Source organism: Delphinus delphis, chromosome 3, assembly GCF_949987515.2.
Source record: "Delphinus delphis chromosome 3, mDelDel1.2, whole genome shotgun sequence".
In the NCBI taxonomy this organism is placed as follows: Eukaryota; Metazoa; Chordata; class Mammalia; order Artiodactyla; family Delphinidae; genus Delphinus; species Delphinus delphis.
In genome coordinates, this window is record NC_082685.1 from 133377277 (window position 1) to 133389111 (window position 11835).

Consider the following 11835-nt stretch of genomic DNA (forward strand, 5'->3'; position numbering starts at 1 on the left):
TGTTCCATGTGCACTTGTTAAGAATGTGTATAAGAAGAGCTGTCATTGTAAGAAGTTTATATATGTAAGTTAGATGAATTTGATAGAGAGTGCTTTTTTGGTCTTCAATATTTTAACTTTCATTTTCTGCCAATTAGTTCTATCTAGTACTGAGAGAGGAATGTTGAGGTCTCCAACTGTAGTTGTGGATTTGTTTATTTCTCTTCCAGTTTTGCTTTATGTATTATGAAACCCTGTTGTGGGTGCATACATATTTAGGATTTCTCTGTTTTCTTTGAGAATTGAGTCCATTATCATTATGTCATAGCTCCCTTTAACTGTGGTAGCATTTCTTATTCCAAGTCTTTTTTTGTCTAATATTAATATAGCTACTCCAGCTTTTAAAAATTTTGTTTTCATGTTATATCATTTCCCATCCTTTAACTGTATATGTAAAATGTGTTTATTGTTGACAACAGTCAGATCTTGCATTTTAATCTAATCTTACAATTTCTCTTTTAATTTGTGTGACTATTAAAATGACTGGTATAAATTTTACCATCATGGTACCTGTTTCTGCTTATTCAGTTGCTTTTTTCTGGGTGGGAGGGGAGCTATTTTCTTTCTTTTCCCCTCCCTTCCTTTGGGTTGATTAAGCATTTATTTATGATTTATGTTTTTCTATTTTTTTATTATTTATACATTTTTAACTATTCTAGGAATTTCCTAAGTTTTACAACATACAACTTAATTTAATTAGAGTCTGCCTTTAAATAATATTACATTGCTTCACATGTTGTGTAAGGACCTTAAATACATATATTTTTAAAGTTTCCACCTCCCAACCTATGGGCTATTTTTGTCACACATATTACTTTTACATATTCTATAAACACAAAATACATTGCTACTGTTTTTGCTTTAGATAGTGTGATGGTTAATTCTGTGTCAACTTTGAGAGTGTTTTTGTATGAGATTAACATTTAAATTGGTGAACTTTGGGTAACACAGACTGCCCTCCATAATGTGGGTAGACCCCATCCAGCTGAAGGGCTGAATAGAAAAAATGACTGGCCTTCCTGAGTATGGAAAAAAAATTCTCTGGCAGATTACTTTTGGACTAGAGCTGCACCATTGGCTCTCATGGGTCTTGAGCCTACTGGCCTATCCTGCAGATTTTGGACTTCCCAGCTGCTATAATCACATGAGCCAATTCTTTACAGTAAATCTCTGTCTCTCTCTGTACCTGTATCTCTTTCTGTATCTCTCTGTCTCTGTCTCTGTCTCTCTCCCTCTCCACCCCCCTCTCTTCATATGTATACCTGGAGACCTCTAACTAATACAGGTAGTTACGTTTCAGAGTAATTAAAGGAAGAAATATATTTATTTTATTTTATTTTTTTACCTTTGTTTATTTTGTTTTACCTTCCATGTTCAGTAAACTTCATTTCTTCGTACAAATTCAAGTTTCAGTCTGGTATAATTTTCTTCAACCTGATAAACTTCCTTAATATTTCCTTTAGTGCTGGTCTTCTAGCAATAATTTCTCTCTTTGTTTCTCTGAAAGAGTCTTTATTTTAAATGCATTTGTGAAGTATATTTGTGGGAAGTGAATTTTTTCTTTTTAGCACTTTTAAATATCACTCCATTGTCTTCACATGTGTGGATTCTGATAAGTGTAATGTAATTTATGTCATTCTTATTTCTCCATTGGTAATGTATCATTTTTCTTTTTTTTCAAGGAGTTCTTCATTTTTCTCTGGCTTTGGTAATATATACGTGTGTGTGTGTTTTAAATTTATCTTGCTCAGTGTCTCTGAGCTCTTGGATCTTTGGTTTGTTATTGTAAACTGTGGAAAATTATTGGCAATTATTTCTTCAAATATTATTTTTTCTTCCCATTCTGGAATTCTGATTTTATGTAAGTTATCTCATTTGATATTGGCTCAAAGTTCTTAAATCCTTTAGTCTTTTATTCTATTATTGTCATCATTATTATTATTAATTTATTTTATCTTTAGTTTGGGTCACCTCTTTTGACTTATCTTCAAGTTAGGTCTTTTATTCTTTCCTTAGCTAAGTTGCGTGTACTTTCTTTAACTGAATCTATGAGCCTGTTGCAGGCATTCTTCTTTTCTATTACATGCTTTTGTTTTCTGTTTCTAGCATTTCCATTTAATTCTTATAGTTTCCATCTCTGCTGAAATTATCCATCTGATTTTTCATTTTGCCCACCTTTTCTATTAGAACCTTTAACACATTGATTATATTTATTAAAAAAATTTCTCTCAGTTGCAACATATGTGTTATATCTGAGTTTTTCTTTATTAACCTCTTGGCAGTGAGTTATTTTTTCCTTTTTTTTCTCTACTTCATAATTTTTTGTTGTGGTTGAGTGCTATATATTTTATGTAGAATAATAGAGACTGAAATAAATAGTTGTAATGTCTGGAAATGGGAACAGCATTCTTTTTGTTATTCCTTTAGTATCAGGGTTTAATTTAATCGAATGAGGAGATGAAGTGGATTTGAGGTTTGTCATTGCTATGGTTACCCTCAGTGAAAACAGGGTTCAAAATTTTCTAATGATACTGTGTTTACGTTGAAGACTTGTATGCCAAGGAGATTTTCTCAATGCTTGCTCCATCCTCAGCTTTTATTCTTTTCTTTGTTTTAAAGCTCAGAGATTGTCTCTTTCCATGTTCTTATGTGTCTCTCAGCAGCATTACCCTCTTAATTGTTACTCAATGCTTATTTGCCTGGTAGCAGGAGTTATTCTCTGTTGTTCTGGTTAAACCTCAGTCTTAGGCAGTCACTGTTTCCAAGAAGGAGAGAAATCAGAGAGACTAAGAATGTTAAAAACACTTGACCCACCGTTGGTAGCTTCAAAGATGGAGAAAGGGACCCCTTGATTTTAATGCCCTTTTTATTGCCTTAATTCACCTGCATGTTATCTCTGGGCTGGATGTGGATAAACTCTACATGAACTTCCTTGACATTAGATTGACCCTCTTTTAATCCATTGTTCACATTGTCAAATTTATTTTTTAAAACACTGATAAGACTTTGGCACATCCATGCTTAAAAGCATTTCATGGTTTTTTAGTGCAATGATTCATGCATTTATTCTTTCATTCATTTGTAAAAATTGAAAATGTTTTTTGAGAATTTACTATATACCAGTTATAACCCTAAGTGATCAATCTGTACCAATTCATATAATAGTCATAACAACTTTATGAGGAAGATAGAGTTATTATTTTTTTTAAGTGAGAAAGGTAAAATTTCCAAAAGATAGATTTTAAAAGCCAGATATAAAATTCTGGAAGCCTAATTTTCAGAACTCATGAACTTAACCACCATATTATTCATTCAACAAATATCCTCTGGCTGCTAACTAAATGCTAGTTATGCATTATGCTACATGCCAGGTCTATTTGAAAAAAGAAGATAGAAAGAGAGTCTTACAGAAACAAAATTATACAACAAGAGGACTATGGCAAAGGAAATGGAAAAACAAAAGATTAAAATGAGAGAAATATTATGAAAGAAGTTTACCAAGAGTTATTAATTAATTTTGAAGAAAAATAAGTATAAATATTAAATAATAATTCGGAGATTTCAAAGATGCAGACCAGTAAAATGATGGTATCATAAACATAGATGAGGAAATAAAAAATGATCAAGTGAAATAGTGCTATATTAAGCCATTGAAGCTATCCATTTCTTCTTGAGTGAACTTTGGTAGTTTGTGTCTTTGAAGGATTTTTTTCATTTCATCTACGTTGTCTAATTTATTGGCATAAAGTTCATTATTTTCAATATTAGTAGAATCAGTAGTGATAGTACCTGTCACATTCCCAGGTCAGGGATCAATGACATTCATTGACAAACATTCAGTGTCTTAAAAAAATTGTTTTCCATTTATTTTGTTTATTTATTGGCTGTTTTCAGCAGGAGGTAAAGTCAATTTCTTTTCATCTTTCTTGGTAGAGAGCAGAGATACATACCATAAATTGGATTTGGAAAATGTCAAGAAATTTGCATTAAAATAATTTAGTCGTTAGAGAGAAGGAAATAGAATTCAAGAAAAATTCTGGATTAATATGTAATCATTGTATCTATAAATGGATGAACTGTTTAATGAAAGAGTATATAGGTGTAGAAAATAAAGTGAAGAACTCAGGAGTAGTCTTTGGAGATAAAGATTTAGAATGGAAATATTCTTTAGGGATGTCTAAATCAGTGATTTTTGAGGGAAAAGCATGTCCCACTCCCATCTCATCTCCCAAGGAAGTATGGTAAAATCTCTTTGGGTGAGAAGAATTTTGTTTGAAAACATAAAGTAGGATCTATCTAACCTCCTTGTTTTACAAATAAGAAACCTAAGGTTAAAAATTTTTTTTAAATCACGAATTATGAGTTTGGGATTAACAGGTACAAACTACTATACATAAAATTGATCAACAACAATGCCATACTCTATAGCACAGGAAACTATATTCAATATCTTGTAATAAACTATAATGGAAAAGACTCTGAAAAAGAATATATATATACACATAAATATGCATGTATAAAACTGAATCACTTTGCAGAAACTAACACAACATTGCAAATCAACTATACTTCAATTAAAAAATTAAAATTAAAAAAATCACATGACATCACAAACATGAAGTTACTTGGCAGCAGAAATATTTGAAGCACAAAAATTATATTGAAGCAAGTATTTGCTTGATGCTGAATCCCCATTTTGGTTGATTGGGGTTGAAATATGTGGATCTACAAATTCTTTTATTCCTCCAAGTATCTGTACCTTTTGAAATGTTATTTTGTAGCTCCTGACCTCAAGATGTGAAATTTATCATTTACTCTTTTATATCTGGTCTGGTTGTGTGAATTGTGTTGGCAAACTTGTGTCAGAAGTGATGATATGCTAGTTCTGAGCTTAGCTTTCAAGAGGCATTACATTCTTCCACTCACTCTTTCTCTTCCTCTCTGCACCCTTCTCCAGAATGAGAATAAATTCAGGCTAACCTCCTGAAGGGTGGGAGAACGCATGCAATACAGACAAGTTGTCCCAGCTGAGGTTATTCTGAACAAGCTTGTCAAAACTTACCTGTCAACTGACCCCAGAATCATAAGCAAACCCAGCCAAGATCAGCTGAGTCTGATTCTTATCAGAACTGCCTAAAAATCAGCAGAATTGTATGATAAAAAAACATTTACTGGTTTAAGCCATGCAGTTTTGGAGTGGTTTGTTATACAGCAATTGCTAACTGATACATCCATTTAGCGTTCTACCAAAAAAAATAATAATTATAGTTTTGTTCCTCTCTCTTGACTAACAAAGAGTTTCACATTATTTTCCTCTTTAGCATAGTAAGAAAAATCGAGTTCATTGTTTAAAGATTTTCTGATTTAATCATGTATGTTGGCAGTTTTACATGTTATGAGGAAGATAACATGCATGTTTTGATCCATGCTCATAGTTTTGCATCTCCAACATTGACAATACACTTCCAAAGCAGATTGAAAAAAAAAACAGATTAAACTTATTTCTTTCCTTTAATTCAGATATGAATTTCTAGGAGTAACTCAACTTTTCTTAAAAGTCAGCTAGAAGTTTTGGGCAGAAAAAATGTTATCTCCTAAACCATAGCCCATTGTGAATTAATCTGTCACACTAACCTGTCATAGATTTGAAAATGTTAGTGCTATCCAGAGAGATTTGGCAACCTCTACTACATTTAATTGCAGAGTTTTTCTGTATATATGATAAGGCTTTTGTATCAGTTCTGCATCATAGAGTTATTTTCTTGAAGACATTTGGAACAAGAATTTAAGATTTAAGTTCAATCAATTCTAGAACTACCAATAAAAATATCTCAACTGAGATGACAAGCAGGTACCTTCTAAGCATTTCTAAATTTACACAAAAACAAGCAATGACAACTATATCATAACCTAATCCATTGCCTGACAGATGACACATTTCTCTGGCGTAAATCATAAGAAGAATTCCCATCTTAGAGAAGATAGAATGTGATAAAAGTGTATGATAGAATTGAAGGAAATTAGTACCTACCATTTGTTGAAGGCATTCTGTATGCAAGATCTTTCTAGTTCCAAGCATTTTTATGTGGGCTTTATGTGTATCATGCCATTTAATCGTTACAAAATACCCTATGAGGAATATAGAATTATACCCCTTTTCGTATGATGACACTAAAATTACCAACCAGGAAACAAAGTCTGTGATCCCATAATCCATCAGTGGTGAGGCATGAGGCCTTGAGAAAGATGATGCTCACTCCCAGGACATCTTACCTGACCACAAAAGCTCAGCACTGTGACTCTCAAATGGGTTTGGGCACCCTGTCTCTATGATCATGAAATCACACCTATATAAATATGTCACTGTTTTTCACATTGTATTATAATTATCTATTTATGTGTTTATCAAAAACCCAAGAGTCTGAGCTTCTTGAAAGCAAGAACTATATTTATTTAACTCTGTTGACTGATGAAGCAGAACAGAGAATTCTAGCTGAGGATATATTTGAGCTTTTTGTTTTAACTCTAGAGAGGCCCAGCACTAGGGAATATCAGGTTTACCAAAGGGTAGATATAATATGTGGGTGGAAAAAATAGAGGATATTTTACAAGTCCATATATGGAAGAGTAGACTGGCTTGTACCTTCCAGTAGAACAGGAGCAGCTGAGGACTCTCCCCTAGGCTCAAAATGCAAGTATTCTTACCTAAACAAAGTGAATGAGACATCTGGAGGAGAGCTAGGCAGCTAGCATAGGTGACAGACCCCTAGAGTCAAGACCTTTGCATTCTGGCATTTAGAGCACCCCTATATGATGTTGGCTCCCAGATAACCATCATAGCCTCTCACTTAAAGTAAAGCCTATATATTAGCAAACCCACCTATGTTCACAGAGCTTTGTAAAACTTTATTTTGGGGTAAGTTTATTATTAAATATGAACGAATACCTATGGGTCACCAAAGATTTGAGAAAAGCCTACAATACAACATAGGCAAGAAAGATTAAGAGAAATAAACACATAACCCTAGGAGAAAAAAGAAATGATTTGAAGTACAGTATAGAACTTAAAACAAAACTCTAAGTAGAATCCTCACATAGAGTTGAAAAAAATATTATTTCTGAAACTCTGGAATAGGATGCCAATATAAAGGAGCCAGTAAAAAGAACTCTTAGACACTGAACGCTAGCTTCCAAAATCTAACAAACACCAAATAGAAGAAGTATAAGTACAATTGAGGGAAACTCCTAAACAAAAGCAAAACAGCAATGAGATTCAAAAATTGAAAGAAAAAAGAATACAGAATTTAAACCCTGGGAGGCCAAAATCTGATCAATAGAGGTTTGAGAAAGAGTAGAGAAAATGAAGAGATTTTCAAAGAAAGAGTACAAGAAAATCAAGATAAAGAGAGATTTCTGCAAACTAAAATGGCCAACAAAATACTAAACAAGATTAATGAACAAGACCTAATTAAACCTATCATGAAGTGGTAGAACAATAAATTAACAGTCACCACAACAATAATAATAATCACAAGCAGCAAGGATTGAGTGCTTACCGTAACGTGCTATTTTACAAAGATCCTCTCTGTTTTTGCCCATCCATATACCTCTTTCCTGATTTCATTTGTGCTGTATCTTTAAATTTTGCTTCCTACATATGGGAACATATGTATATATATAACTGATTCACTTTGTTATAAAGCAGAAACTAACACACCATTGTAAAGCAATTATACTCCAATAAAGATGTTAAAAAAAAAATCTTGCTTCCTTCTGGTTTCTGCCCAACCGACTAAAGCCATTTGCCCCTACACATTATTCCAAGTATACACTTATCTCGGGATACTTCTCTCTTCCCAGAAAGGTGATGAAATGTACTGTCTGAAGCCCTGCCCTTTGTAAGGATTTCCCCTTACCAATGAGGACCACCTTTGAGTGGGTCTGTAGTTTATATTTAGTCTGTAGTTTATATTTAGCTTGTCGTCACATGCCAAGTTGACCCATCTGAGAACAAAGTTCAAACTATATTCTCTTTGTTAGTTGGTCTTGGCAATCTTTCATGAAGCCATATATATATATATGTACACACACCAAGGGAGAGGCATTATTTCAATTGTGGCAGATTATAGTGGTCCTAGGCCACCTCTTCAGGCAAACTTACTTGTACAACATGAACCTTCTCAAGGTTGATTCCAGGTGCACTGCTTCCACTTTAAAATGGATTGCTATTGGACCTACCTAACGAATGACTTGGTAGGTCTGACAGAGTTCAACTCATGATGGACAGTTCTAGTCACATGGACAATTAATGTCCCCATGATTTGGTAACATATTCACAGGTTCAGGGAGTAGGATACAGACATCTTTGAGGGAACATTATTTGTCCTACCCCAGGTTAAAATAGTTTCAGACCACAGTACTATTCCAGAAAGATTTTGGCTAGGCTGGTGGGAAGTCCTTAGGCCACAGTTATTAATGAAAGGATCTTGCATCTTGCAGGAATGGGACTGCATTTGTACTCTTGCTGTTCTCAGTCATTGACTGGGAGCAGTTTGTGGGAGGTGTGGACTCAGTGCAAGCACGGCAGTGGATCCAAAAGTGGAACAGCCAGTGCCATTAGTCAATTATGATCCCTGAAGAGGCGTGTTTTTATGGCTTCTATAGAGGCCTGTCAAATATCGCAGTTCTTTCTGATTATTAGTTGACTTTTCAATTGCCTACTCTTATCCACCATAATTCACATAGGTTTTTCAGATTCCTTACTGATGAATTAAATGGGAATTATTATGGACAGATTAACACAGAGGTGTGCTACCCAGATCCCCTCTGAAGAAGAACTTGCTGCCTACTTGTATGGAGTGTGGTCAGAAGAGAGTATCCGAGCTCCTTCAGAATCTGTTTAGTTTCAGAGAATTGCTTTGCTGAAGTCATGCTCATTCAACAATTGATCAGGGCAGGATATAAAAGGCCAGTGACTTACCACTGTGGGACATTCAGAAAAACATACTAAGTCCAGAACTCCCAGCTGGATTGGCCAGAATTTATAAGCTCTGCATTGAATTTTGACTTCTGCCCATAGTGCTTTATCCTCCTTCTTTCCTTAGGTGCTGATATCTAATAAATATTTTACACCAAACTCCATTTCAACCTGGTTCCAGAGAACCCAACCTACATCAGACAAGAGCCACTACCGCTTCATTCTTTAAGTATTTGAAGGTATCATAATCACTGCTACTTTACTTCCATCCCTGGGCAAATATTGTTTTTTATTTACTGTATCAGACGGGGAAGGTGGGAAGAATTTCCTACTACAGTAATTCTTACTGTGCAGGTGTAGGAACTCTTAAGAGTGTTTTGCCAATTGTTGAGATTTATATACTCTAAGATTCTTTTGAGCAAGTTTATCTATACTTTCTCTCTGCAGCACAAGCTGCTGGTATATTTCATGACTCATATAAGACACTCAATACCTGCATGTTGAATGGGTAACTGAATAAACAATTGAAAGAATGCAGGTACAATAAGTAGTGTTTCCTACTTAGACAATCATTCTATTATAACTTTACTTCTAGCTATCTACTTAGAGTAGAATGGTCCTACCCCTTTGAAATATTTTTCTGCAGAAAGGCACTATATACAGAAGTCTGACCGTTAGCCTTTGGTGATTCTGCATGTGTTCTTTTTGAAAGGCCATGTGACATTATATAGTAATTCCTGTTAAGTTCCAGGATTAATTATTGGAATTCTAATTGTAGATTTGCCACTAACTAATTAAGTGGCTCATTTGATTTTTCTGAACCGCAGAATACTCATCTTTAAAATGAAGATATTAAGACTTGCTTTCCTTATGACATAGATTTCTTGAAAATAACAAGTGTATTAATCTATGCAAATCAGTTACAAAGCATTTGGCTGCAAGTAACAGAACAGTCAGTTTAAAATAGTCTATTGCCTCAAATAATGAGTTAGGAAGAGGGTGGCTCCAGGTTTGACTAATTCAGTGACTTAACAATGTAATTGGGTCATTGAAACAATGGTCTTTCCCTTTCCTCTCTGCCATCCCAAGCATGACTCTTTAATCTATGACTCTCGATATGGTACCAAGGTGGTTGCTGCACTTCCATGTCTCACATGCAGTTATGACAACATCTGGAAACAAGAGAAAATAAAGTATTTCTTTTTTAATGCCTCTTTTTAAGATTTAAGAAAATAAATCCCCACTGACTGCCCTCATGATTTACTGACAAATAGGACTACCATGGTTTTCCTTATAACAGTGATTCTTAAGCTTTATGCATAATGATTAAGATCTTTCCATTTCTGCTTCTTCTCTGTAAGCTCAGCATTTACATTACATGGCACACTGTACACAGATGAGCAAAAGTAGTGAATAAACACCCATGAATTTATTTTCAAAGATCTAATCCTAGTTGAGTAGTAAAAAGACAAAGTAGTACAGGCTTCTTATAATACTGTTGAAGAATGACCCACCATCTGTGACACATTGCTGAGTTACAGTTATCTTATGTCAAGGTATGAAACTCCTAATCAGGATCAAATTCTGCGGTGCTGAGAACAATGAACTAAATGCTGACACTAACTTAGATTTCTACCAGTGTACTCCTTTAAACTCTTGATCTCTCAATAATGTTTTTCCTTCTCATGTGTACCTAATCTTGCTCCTCTGAAAATTGCAACAGTATACATCAAATCTATTACGTCCACATTGTGATCCCAGTGGATAGGCTCAATCTCTGTTTTCTGATAAAGACATATTTTGTCACTTGCTGGTACATCTTATAGATAAATGCAACTTCTAATAAGGCAGTAGGAAATGAAGTAACAAAAGAAGACCCTTTCACCAGGGACCCAGCAACATGGGCAGCATTTGCATCAAAACTGTGAAGAAGGTGGCCTAGGCCTTTATAAAGAAGTACATGTGCCTGGGCAACAATTTCCACATGAATAAGCACATGTGCAAGGAGATTGCCATTATTTTCAGCAAGAATTTCCACAAGACAGCAGGCATCTGATGAAGGGGGTTCAGAGTGGTCCCATGAGAAGTATCTACATCATGCTGCAGAAGGAGGAGAGAGAAAGGAAAGGTAATTTTGTTCCTGAGATCTCAGCCCTGGATCAGGAAATCATTGAAGTAGATCCTGACACTAAGAAAATGCTGAAACTCTCAGGCTTTGGGAGTCTGTCCAACCTGCAGCTCACTCAGCTCACAGTTGGAATGGTTTTTAAAATACTGCATGGAGCCTTTTGACTCTTTCTGTAATGTTGTAATTTTGTCAAAAACCCAGGACAAAAACAACAAAGTAGACCGAGCAGCGAATCTAGTTCTCCAAGAATTTTACCCAGTGTGACCGTTCTTCTCACAGAGATGCAAAAGAGAACCATTGTGTTTAATGAATAGCAAATGTTGATTAGGATGAGCAAGTTCAAAAAGGACAAAAAAAGAGGAGCAGAAGTACTGAAAATGAAAGTTCAAGAACTGGGTCCAAAAGGGTAAGTTAGAACAATGTATTTGCTCTTGTACAATTGCATGTATGAGTATTTGTGTGTGTGTACACATACAATTTTATGTGAGCATATACACACATATGTACATATACACATATATACACACATATATAAATTTATGAATAGATTACTTATTAAAGATTGTGTTTGATAGAAGTGATCTGATCCTCCTTTGAGAGACTAAATGAGAGACATGGAAAATAAGATCAGTTGGTGGTTAGAGGCAGAGACAAAGAGGAGCTAAATCAACAAGCTCATGGTGGATGAGAA

The 11835-nt window shown here is 34.7% G+C and overlaps 1 pseudogene; it reads left to right on the forward strand.

Moving 5' to 3' along the window:
* Positions 1–10916: 10916 nt before the first annotated feature.
* Positions 10917–11308, forward strand: LOC132422466 (small ribosomal subunit protein eS17 pseudogene; annotated as a pseudogene).
* The last annotated feature ends 527 nt before the right edge of the window (positions 11309–11835 follow it).